Genomic DNA, 12,772 nt, shown 5'->3' with positions numbered 1-12,772 from the left:
TTCACCCCACTATCATCCAGAAGGTGAGGTCAGTACAGGTGCATCAAAGCTGGGACTGAGAGACTGAAAACCAGCTTCTGTCTCAATGCCATCAGACTGTTAAATAGCCATCACTAACACAGAGAGGCTGCAGCCTACAAACACAGACTTGAAGAGATTCAAACACACAACCTTTGGGTTGCTAGACGTTTGCATTATACGCATACCCATTTTTTTTGTGTAGTTTAGTACTCAAGTCAAGTGTGGGCAGTACAGCGGGGGCAGGGGGTTTGGGGACCTATCCCGTAAGGCAGAAAAATAATTTAATGCTTCATCATTTATCCAAAACATTTAGCCTAGCCTAACTACATCTTGAAGCAACTAACAATCGTATCCTGCTGTTTGCTTATCTCATGCTTGAGTGCATAAAGTGTTTTCCCATAAAGTCCTTGTTGCCCTTACAAAAACCAGGGCAGCTTAAGATGCAGTCCAGAGTCCAGATGGAGTCACTCCCTCCGCAGAAGAATGTTCCATTAATTATTAACACAGTGAATGACCATCCTACTCTATTATCATGGAATCCATTACCGCAAACATTATCTCAATACAGTACCTATGATGGAATTTCCTCCCATTGCAGTGGTGAAACACTATGCACAATGGTCTGTATTGTACTCACCACTGGATGAACTGTGCATTGATTATGGTGCATATTCTGGTACCAATTTCTCTCCTCCATTTTTCTAATTCTCTTCTTTTCACTATAAGGTGACATTTTCCCCTTAACTTATACTTAAGATTAGACAATTTAGTTGGTTAGTCCCAGGCAAGGAATGTAACATGGCTGTCAATATGTGAAATGTGATATTATAGCCTAACTATGGCACAACAAACAAAACAGACTGACAATATGTTTTGAAGCCAGTAGATTATGACTCTCCCATTAATGTTTGCTTTTGCTTCTAGCTGCTGGTATACATTGGTACAACCACAGCTGAGAGGGCAAGAACATTATGAATGCATCTGAGCAACTTACAGGAAGTATTTTTATTACCACTAATAAACAGTAGCGGTGTGTGGGTAAAATCACTGGGGAAGCCACGCCAGAGGAAAAAAAGCCATATTCCAACTTATGTTGTGATAATTGCGTTGTTTGCTCTATAATTTGTTCATACGCCACCATGATATACAATATAGTCGAGAGAACTTAACGACAACAGTCACACAGTGGCGGAATAAATCAACCACACATGCATTTGTTTCATCACAAAACCGGAGAGCGACATCTGTCCGGTGAAGTCCACAAAGCATATTGCATGTAGCAAACAGTTATACCACCTGCAGCATGATCAAGACAAGTTCATGTTTCCGACAGTTTACTAAACAATCAGTGATTTAGAACCACAGAGAGTTACCGCCAGTCAGCACAAAGACAACAGGAGCACTGCCTCTGGTATTCCAGCACCATTTCAACTTAAACATTTAAACATCGTCAAGTCGACAAGGCTTAATGCTTAGTTTAATACACTGAAAATAAACTTAAAGATACCAAAAACACTTTAGTCCAATCAATGTTGCTAAATATCCATGGTACTGATTTGTGTGTGTGTGTGTGCGTGCACAAATTGAAAAAACATACGTTTTTACATTCTGGAACATTCAATTGAACGGAAACGTTACTGTACTGATCAACCAGTTAAAAACTGGGAGGAGTTGGGTTGTGGAAAGCTGTCAGTATGGCCACTGCACGTCACTCATTGCTTCAAGCCACACCTCACTACACCCACCAAACAGGAGAAAACGTACCTCAAAGTCAATTCAAGAATGTACAAGAACGTTTTGGGGAAACATGTCGTTCAGTACAAGACGTTCTGCAAAGTAGGAAGAGTACAGTTGAGCTCAGCTCAACGCTGATTGGCTAATTATTTTATACTTTTTTTTATTATCAAGGGTGGCCAAATGCTTGCTGGCATAAATCAATGAAATGCTACAGCGACATGTCATACTCTTTCTGTCCAGACAGCATCAGATACATAGGCTACACAATCTGAGACAGAGGGGCACTGTTTCCCTCGCTTGGATGATTTCTCCGGTACTGCTAGCTGGAGCTCGTCTGAGCAGTCAGTTGTGTGAATGTCCTCACCCGCTAGTACTTAATGCTGATTGGTTTTGGTTCTGCTGTCCGGTCAGAACATCATGTAGAGGCACACTTAATTGTAACCATTACCACACACACACACACACTTCCATTGAAGGGTTTATATAGGTGTTGTAGTTACTGTATGTTCGATGTACACACAAAACACTTCAAGATAGAAAACAGCATGTGAGAGTCCGTCACTACACAACTTGCATCTTCTCGGGGTGGCAGGTGAACATGCTCTGATTTGAGGTGTGTGGGCTGAGCTCTGGAATGCGCCCATGCACCCTGATTGAAGGCTCAGTCAGGTTCAGAGGGCCGGCCTTTTTTCACACACAGAGACGAAAAATAAATTGTACATAAAAAATATAATTGTTATTGGTCAAATATTTGTGGAAGCCTGGCTTCCCTTGGCATCCATGAATACACACGCCACTGCAAATAAATAAAGTCAATTATTTTCATAACCACACATAAGAACAAATGAAGCAAGATGAGGTTACAACATTTGTAACATGAAGAAAACTGCTAGCTGGAGCTCGTCTGAGCGTTCTGACTCACCACAGGCTGTCCGGAAAGAACATACTTCTGTCCAGGACTTTTATGTGCATCACCATACACTATAGTATTCACACACACAGTCTTGTACAGCTAACCTTGTGGGGGGACACAATTCAGTCCCATTCAAAATCCAATTTTCCCTAACCCCTAACCCAAAAACCTAACTTTAACCCTAAAACTAACCCTAGCTCCTAACCATTTACATTACATTTACATTTAAGTCATTTAGCAGACGCTCTTATCCAGAGCGACTTACAAATTGGTGCATTCACCTTATGATATCCAGTGGAACAACCACTTTACAATAGTACATCTATATATTTTTTTGTGGGGGGAGGGTAGGGAGGGTGGGTTAGAAGGATTACTTTATCCTATCCCAGGTATTCCTTGGATAGGATAAAGTAATCCGTCTAACCCCCCCCACACACACACAAAAAAAAGATATAGATGTACTATTGTACTATGTACTATTGTAAAGTCTAACCTTAACCCTAAGCCCCCTAGAAATAGCATTTGACCTCATGGGGACAAACTAAATGTCCCCAATTGGTCAAATTTTTGTTTGTTTTTTAAAACACACACACTTCCAGGGAAGGGTTTATATAGGTGTTGTAGATAAATCTTTAGCTTACAAAAGGATGGACTTTGGTTTTCTTTGATGCACGCACAATCTTGCCATTTAATTGAACGTTCCAGAATGTGAAAACGTACTGAACACAGCCCTGGGACGGGTAGAAATCACCCTAATGGGACAGACATGGATTTCTTTACATTACGTAAATAAATATTTTCCTCATACCCGTTTGTATGTGGTGGATAGTAAGGCCAGCAAGGAAACCCATGACAGTGAAATAGTATCTCACAGTAGGATATACCTCTAACTAACATAATGTGACTATCACAATAAGCAATGACTTATTAAGAAAATAGAGTTCACCCTTGGGCAACCTTAAGGTGTATCACGCCTTCTCCCACTCCGGTGCTTGACGTTGCCGGTTTACTAACCACTGGTCCACTAACCACCAGTCCTGGCGCCCCATCATTATGCACACCAAGACTTCATCACCACCTTGATTACTTCCCCTTTATCTAGCACTCTGTAGCCTCACAAATCAGGCATTATTGGTTCTGTTTTCATGTCCAGACGCTTCGCTTGTTTTGTATCGGTCCATGGTCGTTATTATTAAACTCACCAACTGCACCTAGCCTTGAGCTAGCCTCGGGCTAGGCCCAAATACCAGCTAATTCTAGGGCTACAATACCTCCTCTACCAATTGGCATGGACCCTTTATTGTCGACACGGAGCCCCGCCGATCCATCACGACTGGACTGCCGGATAAAGTAATCCTTCTAACCCCCCCCCTAAAACATTTAGATGCACTATTGTAAAGTGGTTGTTCCACTGGATATTATAAGGTGAATGCACCAATTTGTAAGTCGCTCTGGATAAGAGCGTCTGCTAAATGACTTAAATGTAAATGTAAATGTGATCACCCGATGTGGTCTCAACAGGCTATTCTGTTACGATGTCACCGAAGAACCATCTACTAGCCCCGGCCCGCTGTGTCCCCTGCTCGCCCAGCTACTAGTGACTACCGAACAGCATCCAGGCTCACCTATTGTTGCTCTTTTGACCCTATGATCACTCGGGCTACACAGCTGATGCCCCCGGGACTGTTTCAACATGGCACCAGCCTCGAACTCAGGTCCTGTATGTACCTAACTGACCCGCTCTGCCCATTCATCGCCATTTACCCGTTGTCGTCTTAGCTCTCCTGATCAACACCTGTGATTGCTTTATGACTAATGTCAATATGCCTTGTCTACTGCTGTCTTGGCTAGTTTTAGTTTTATTTTACTGTAGAGCCCTCAGTCCCTCTCTAAAAGCCTTAGATAGCTCTTTGTTCCACCCCACACACATGCTGAGACCTCAAATAGATCAATTGATGCCTCCAGAGACGAAACCTCTCTCATCTTCACGCAACGCATAGGTTTACTTCCACTGTACTCACATCCTACCATACCCTTGTCTGTACATTATGCCTACATTATGCATTTACACCCCAGGACTAGTACAACAAAAAACCAAAAATGAACGCTTGTTTGCCAAATTGTACATTGTCCTACAGTGATGCATTACAATACGTATGGCATGTAGTAAGAGAAAATGTGCAAAAGATGAGTTTGACCATATATCATATTTAACCCTACATAAAGTTCTGAAAGTATGTAATTGCTAGAAAAACACTGCAGGTTTTCACGACCTGACAAAGCTTCCAGTGGGATGATCACATTGTCTACTTTGTGTGTATCTCAATATACCACAATGGGAGCATATCAGAATTACTTTTTGTCAAATTCTTAAGACAGTTCTCCCATATAGTTAGTTATATTAACAGTGAACAAAAATATTATAAAACGCAACATCCAACATCTTAAAAGATTTTACTGAGTGTAAATAAATTAGGCCTACATGCTCACTAACAGGGATGTAAACAAATGTGTGCACAACATTTGAGAAATAAGCTTTTGGTGTGTATGAAACATTTCTGGGATCTTTTATTTCAGCTCATGAAACGTGACCTATGTGTTGCGTTTATTTTTGTTCAGTATATGCTTTCACCTCTAACAGAATGAGCAATGTGACTACAGTAACAGTATCAATCATGTTGTTTGTGTACTTATCATTAGTGTTGTACAGTTATTTTTTTTAGGTTATTCCAGTTTACACAGGGATGCTGATGTGTCAAACCACCAAACCCAAAACTCTGGATAGATGAATGTGGTGTGGAATGTGTGCAGATGGGTCAGTGTGTCTGATGAGACACTGCAAAAGGACACATTACCAGCTGGCCAGTCTAGGAGTGTTTTTATTCTGTGGGACTGAAGGGAGAGGAGCAGGCATGGCAGTACTCATTATTGTGCCATGCAGTGTAACTTATCAAAGCACTTAGGACTTGGTATTGTATCCAAGCAAACAGTCAATAAAACTTCCTCTCCTGCTGATTCCTTTATATGCCACTCCTATACCAGCCCAAGCACTGTACTCTGCCTCCTAGTAACACTGCCCAGTTAGGCCCTCTTTACACAGCACCTGATACCAGTCTTCGAGTCTCTCTGGGTGATCAGGATGAGGCTACTTCTCTCTCATAATTGTTACTTTCCTGTTGCCTTCAGACAAACACAGCTCTCTGCTTGCTGTGATTGGGTCCAATGTTACATGAGAGAAATGAATAAGAATGTACATTTTGTTTAACTAACTTTCACATTCACGTTGAGTGTATTGATTGTAGTGTAGCACAATCTCCAGATGTTTGATCGTATGTTTTATATAATTATAGCAAATGTTTACCTTAAAAAATGATAATCTCTGCCTCCAGAAAGTATTCATACCACTTAACTTATTCCACATTTTGTTGTGTTACAGCCTATTTTCAAAATTGATTACATTCTCTCACCCATCTACACACAATACTCCATAATGACAAAGTTAAAATATGTTTTTAGACATTTTTGCAAATGTATTAAACATGAAATACAAAAATATTTAATTTACATAAGTATTCACACAATCCTTACCGATTACAAGCATACACATAACATGATGCAGCCACCCACTATTCTTGAAAATATGAAAAGTGGTACTCATTAATGTGTTGTATTGGATTTGCCTCAAACAAAACCTTTGTATTCAGGACAAAAAGTGAATTGTTTTGCCCAGTTTTTTGGCAGTATTACTTTAGTGCCTTGTTGTAAACAGGATGCAGGTTTTGGAATATTTGAGTTATGTGCATACTTCCATTTCACTCTGTCAATTAGGTTAGTATTTTGGAGTAACTACAATGTTGTTGGTTCATCCTCAGTTTGCTCCTATCACAGGCATTAAACTCTGTAACTGTTTTAAAGTCACCATTGGCCTCATGGTGAAATTCCTGAACGGTTTCCTTCCTCTCCGGTAACTGAGTTAGGAAGGACGCCTGTGTCTTTGTATTGACTGGGTGTATTGATACACCATTCAAAGTGTAACTAATAACTTCACCATGTTTAAAGGAACGACTGCTTTTTAAAAATGTTTACCTATCTACCAATAGGTGCCCTTCTTTGTGAGGCATTGGAAAACCTCCCTGTACTGAATCTGTGTTTTAAATTCACTGCTTGACTGAGAGACCTTACAGATAATTGTATGTATAGGGTACAGAGGTGAGGTAGTCATTCAAAAATCTGGCTAAACACTATTATTGCACACAGAGCGAGTCCATGCAACTTATTGTGACTTGATAAGCAACATTTTACTTCTGAACTTATTTAGGCTTGCCATAACAAAGGGGTTAAATACTTATTGACTCAAGACATTTCAGCTTTTTAATGAATTTGTAAAAATGTCTAAAAACACAAGTCCACTTTGACAGTATGGGTGTAGGCCAGTGACAAACAAATCCATTTTTTATCCATTTTATATTGAAGCTGTAACACAACAAAATTTGGAAAAAGTCAAGGGGTGTGAAAAGTTTCTGAAGGCACTGTATATGTGAGATACATTTCCTCAGCCCAGACTTTAACCAACACTCTTCACTGTGAACAACTCTGTGGAAGAAACAGAGAAGTCACAAGGCTTTCGATTTACTGTTTTAGACTATTTTCCTGCTGTTTAGAGGTCTACTGAAGGTTCAGAGACCCTCATGTTTTCACCTTTATTTAACTAGAAAGTCAGTTAAGAACAAATTCTTATTTTCAATGACGGCCTAGGAACAGTGGGTTAACTGCCTTGTTCAGGAGCAGAACGACAGATTTGTACCTTGTCAGCTCTTGGATTCGAACTTGCAACCTTTCGGTTACTAGTCCAACGCTCTAACCACTAGGCTACCTGCCGCCCCGGCAGTGTAACCAATCAAGCAGGGGGTTACTGTGAGGTCAGGGAGCAACCGCCAACCAGACAGGGTTATACTGTGATGTAGGGTGTCTGACTTACATCTATGACAGAGTAGATGAAACCTTCCACAGCTCTCGAGCCTCCAGATTGGCAACCTGGATAAGAGGACAACAGAGGAGATACTTTCCGTCTGTACAGTGCCTACGGAAAGTTTTCAGATCCCTTGACTTTTTCCAAATGTTATGTTACAGCCTTATTCCAAAATGTATTACATTTTGAAAAATCCTCAGCAATCTACACACAATACCCCATAATGACAAAGCGAAAACAGTTGTAGAAATGTTTGCTAACTTATACAAAATAAAAAGCAGAAATACCTTATTTACATAAGTATTCAGACCCTTTGCTATGAGACTCAAAATTGAGCTCAGGTGCATCCTGTTTCCATTGATCATCCTTGAGATGTTTCTACAACTTGATTGGAGTCCACCTGTGGTAAATTAAATTCATTGGACATGATTTGGAAAAGCACACACCTGTCTATATAAGGTCCCACAGTTGACAGTGCATGTCAGAGCAAAAACCAAGCCATGAGATCGAAGGAATTGTCTGTAGAGCTCCGAGGCAGAATTGTGTCAAGGAACAGATCTGGGGAAGAGTACCAAAACATTTCTGCAGCATTGAAGGTCCCCAAGAACACAGTGCCCTCCATCATTCTTAAATGGAAGAAGTTTGGAACCACCAAGACTCTTCCTAGAGCTGGCCACCCAGCCAAACTGAACAATCGGGGAAGAAGGGCCTTGGTCAGGGAGGTGACCAAGAACCCGATGGTCACTCTGACAGAGCTCTAGAGTTCCTCTGTTGAGATTGGAGAACCTTCCAGAAGGACAACCATCTCTGAAGCACTCCACCAATCAGGCCTTTATGGTAGAGTGGCCAGACGGAAGCCACTCCTCAGGAAAAGGCACATGACAGCCCACTTGGAGTTTGCCAAAAGGCCCCTAAAGGACTCTCAGAACATGAGAAACAAGATTCTCTGGTCTGATGAAAGGAAGATTGAATTCTTTGACCTGAATGCCAAGCATCACGTCTGGAGGAAACCTGGCACCATCCCTACGGTGAAGCATGGTGGTTGCAGCATCATGCTGTGGGGATGTTTTTCAGCAGCAGGGACTGTGAGATTAGCCAGGATCTAAGTAAAGACGAACGGAGCAAAGTATAGGGAGATCCTTGATGAAAACCTGCTCCAGAGCACTCAGGACCTCAGACTGGGGCGAAGGTTCACCTTCCAACAGGACATCCACCCTAAGCACACAGCCAGGACAACGCAGGAGTGGCTTCATGACAAGTCTCTGAATGTCCTTAAGTTGCCCAGCCAGAGCCCGGACTTGAACCCGATCTAACATTTCTGTAGAGACCTGAAAATAGCTGTGCAGCAACGCTCCCCATCCAACCTGACAAAGTTTGATAGGATCTTCAAAGAAAAATGGGAGAAACTCCCCAAATACAGGTGTGCCAAGCTTGTAGCGTCATACCCAAGAAGGCTGTAGTTGCTGCCAAAGGTGCTTCAACAAAGTACTGAGTAAAGGGTCTAAGTACTTATGTAAATGTAATTTACGTTTTTTGGGGGGGGTGATTGTGGGGTATTGTGTTTTGATTGATGAGGGGAAAAAAACAATGTAATACATTTTAGAATAAGGCTGTAAAGTAACAAAATGTGGAAAAAGTCAAGGGGTCTGAATACTTTCTGAAGGAACTGTTTGTGCGTGCCTGTGTTTCTTACTGTGAGTTTTTTCCATCCGTCATGCGTAGGATGATTCTAGCTGCCTCCAGGTTTCTGTCTCGGCTGCAGTCGTCTTTCAGTGAGACAAAGCCACTGAGGTCCATCTTCTCCACATACTGCAACAGATATCAACCATACAAACGCAATGACATATCAGACAGTGTGTAACAGTTACGTGAGTGTCCTTGGCATTATTGAAGAAGAATAGAGTGTTCCCACACAGACAGGTCCACAGCCGCTGAGAGATCTGTATGCACACACAGACGCAGATACGCAGAGAGATTCAGAGGAAATCGGAGACATATTGGAGCTGCATACCAGTATTTTCACTGGAAAATCAGTAATGATTTTAACATTATCGTACATTGTTACCTCATACTCAGTCTCTCTCTCTCTCTCTCTCTCTCTCTCTCTCTCATAAAACCTTGTTTTTCCACCATTCATTTTTCCGCCATAGGGGATTTTAGAAACCCTTCAAATAAGAGTGGTCTTTCGTGTAAGCTTACCCTGGTGTGACGTTTTGATAACCGTGTAATTCTCTCTCGGACAAGATGACTTATCAATATATTCGCATGTATTTACAATCCAACAAATGATATGCTAATTGCCTGCTAATGTGGCTATCATAAAGAACTAGAAACGCCATGATTTTCTGGATGAGACTGTCGAATCAAGGCAAAGGTAAGAATCTCTGGATTAATTACATAATGTTAGCTAAATGTAGTAATTAATAAATAGGCTACATTTCTTAAAATGTAACTGTTAGCAAAGGAGCCAGCTAGAGATGACATACAGGAGCATGCAGCGATTTATAGTCTTGCATGATGTCTTCTTTGATGCCAATTAGCATTTTCATATCTGAGAGTAAATAGAGCTGAACATATTAATGAAAGCCATCTTGTCCGTGAGAGATTTACATCGTTATCAAAATGTCACGCCAGGGTAAGCCTACACAAAACACAGCCCGTATTTTAAGTGTTTCTTTAATCCCCTATCGGAAAAATTTATGGCGGAAAAATGATTTGAACCATTCCCTGTTTGACCGCTAGGTTTTATGGGTATTAAGACACCACCAATCTGGGGCTCTATAATGATCCCAGGGGATGATTCTGCACCACAGCTGTTGTCAATCCATGGGCATGTGATCCTCCATTCAATAAAGTGCATCTGAACCCCAGTCCCAAACATCCGGCGTTACCTCCCTCCAAGCTGTGGCCAGGCAGTGTTATTAAAATGCAGCCACTGACAACACCATGCTTCGCTCCTCTCCAAAACACCATAGCACAGTGGTACCATCTCTCAGAGATAGAGATGGCCATATTAAAAGCATTTCTATATTAAAAGCATTTCTACAATCAATTCACTAGTAAGGTCATTTAGACTTGCTACTGTGTAAAGGAAAAGGCTCTTGGATTCTAGGAAAAAAGGATGAATAGACTAAAAATGACAAAGCTGAAGGGACAGTTATATTCAAGCGTAGGCAACAAGACATGACAGATTCTCCTCTTACAGGCACATTTTCATTGCATTTTCAATGACAGTTCAAAGGTTAGGAATGCTTGTGACATTCAGTCAGAATTGTGAGCTGAACATTGACAGCTGTCATTTTTTTTTTAGATTGGTAAGTTATCTGGCCGTTAGACTAAGTTAGTAATCATGGTTTATTACCAGCCTGGGAACCCCCATTGATCTTGTTAGTCAGTCTCACTCAGATATATTAAAAACTGCTAACATTTCTCTACACCCTAAGGCAAAATGTGTACAATTGAAGGAAGTTAGCTGTAAAACAGCTCATTTTCCTCTCCGACCCATGGCAAAATGAGTATAATTGCTGGAAATTAGTTATAAAATTGCAAAATCTTCTCGCCGCCCCATGGCATAATGTGTTGAATTGCAGCAAACTAGCTTTAAAAACAGCAACATTTTCTCTAGCCCCATGGTAAAAAAAATGTAATTGCACAAAATTAACTCTAAAATTAAAAAATGTGACGTGGGTACACAGACCGGCGAGCAAATGCGCCCCCTCCTGATGAGTTAACATTTTTTGTGGCTCCCACCCCCATCAAAGTTGCCCATCCCCGGTCTATAGAATAGGCCTGCCTGTACATTCTTTGTTGTTATTGACATAATGACAGATCCTGCCTTGACTCGGCTACAATCACTGGGCCATTTCTGCAGTGTTATCCAATCTAGTTCCGTGTCCAACCGTACAGTCATTGGTCCAACCCTAGGCTAACAGTGGTATGCTTAGGCGCTTAATTCATTCGGACTCCAGTTCAGTCTTCTTTAATAACAATCACTTCTGAGCAAGAAGAAAGTGAAGTACACCACAGTATGTGGACACCCTTCAAATTAGTGGATTCGGGTATATCAGCCACACCCGTTGCTGACAGGTGTATAAAATTGAGCACACAGTCATGCAATTTCCATAGACAAACATTGGCAGTAGAATGGCCTTACTGAAGAGCTCAGTAACTTTCAACATGGCACCTTCATAGGATGCCACCTTTCCGAGAAGTCAGTTCATTGAATTTCTTCCCCGCAAGAGCTGCCCCGGTCAACTGTAAGTGCTATTATTGTGAACGGGACAGCCGAGTGCTGAAGCGTCCTCAGTTGCAACACTCAGTACAGATTTCCAAACTGCCTCTGGAAGCAACGTCAGCACAAGAACACTTCGTCAGTAGCATCAAGAAATAGGTTTCCATGGCCGAGCAGCCGCACACAAGCCTCAGATCACCATGCGCAATGCTAAGTGTCGGCTGGAATGGTGTAAAGCTCGCCGCCATTGGACTCTGGAAACGCGTTCTCTGGAGTGATGAATCATGCTTCACCATCTGGCAGTCCGACAGACGAATCTGGGTTTGGTGTATGCCAGGAGAACGCTACCTGCCGCAATGCATAGCACCAACTGTAAAGTTTGGTGGAGGAGGAATAATAGTCTGGGGCTGTTTGTCATGGTTCGGGCAGGCCCCTTAGTTCCAGTGAAGGGAAATCTTAATGTTCCAGCATACAATGGCATTCTAGACGATTCTGTGCTTCCAACTTTGTGGCAACAGTTTGGGGAATGCCCTTTCCTGTTTCAGCATGACAATGCCCCCGTGCACAAAGCAAGGTCCATAAAGAATGGTTTGTCGAGATCGGTGTGGAAGAACTTCACTGGCCCGAGTCCTGACCTCAACCCCATTGAACACCTTTGGGATGAATTGGAACACCAACTGCTAGTCAGGCCTAATCTCCCAACATCAGTGCCGACCTCACTAATGGGCGACACTAACACAGCATGCAATGCAACGCACCAACCTTTTCTTTCGGTCCCTGTTTTTCCAAGTATCCTTCGTAGTAGCAGGGCGGGAGCTGTGCCCTGGTTCCCTCCGCCCCCTAGCGCTGTTTCTTAGGTGCAGCAGCCATGAGTATAGCTGACTGGCTGGGCAAACCGGAA

The sequence above is a fragment of the Salmo salar genome, chromosome ssa14 (assembly GCF_905237065.1).
Source record: "Salmo salar chromosome ssa14, Ssal_v3.1, whole genome shotgun sequence".
In the NCBI taxonomy this organism is placed as follows: Eukaryota; Metazoa; Chordata; class Actinopteri; order Salmoniformes; family Salmonidae; genus Salmo; species Salmo salar.
The sequence above is the reverse complement of the archived record's forward strand: the minus strand, read 5'-3'. Positions refer to the sequence as shown.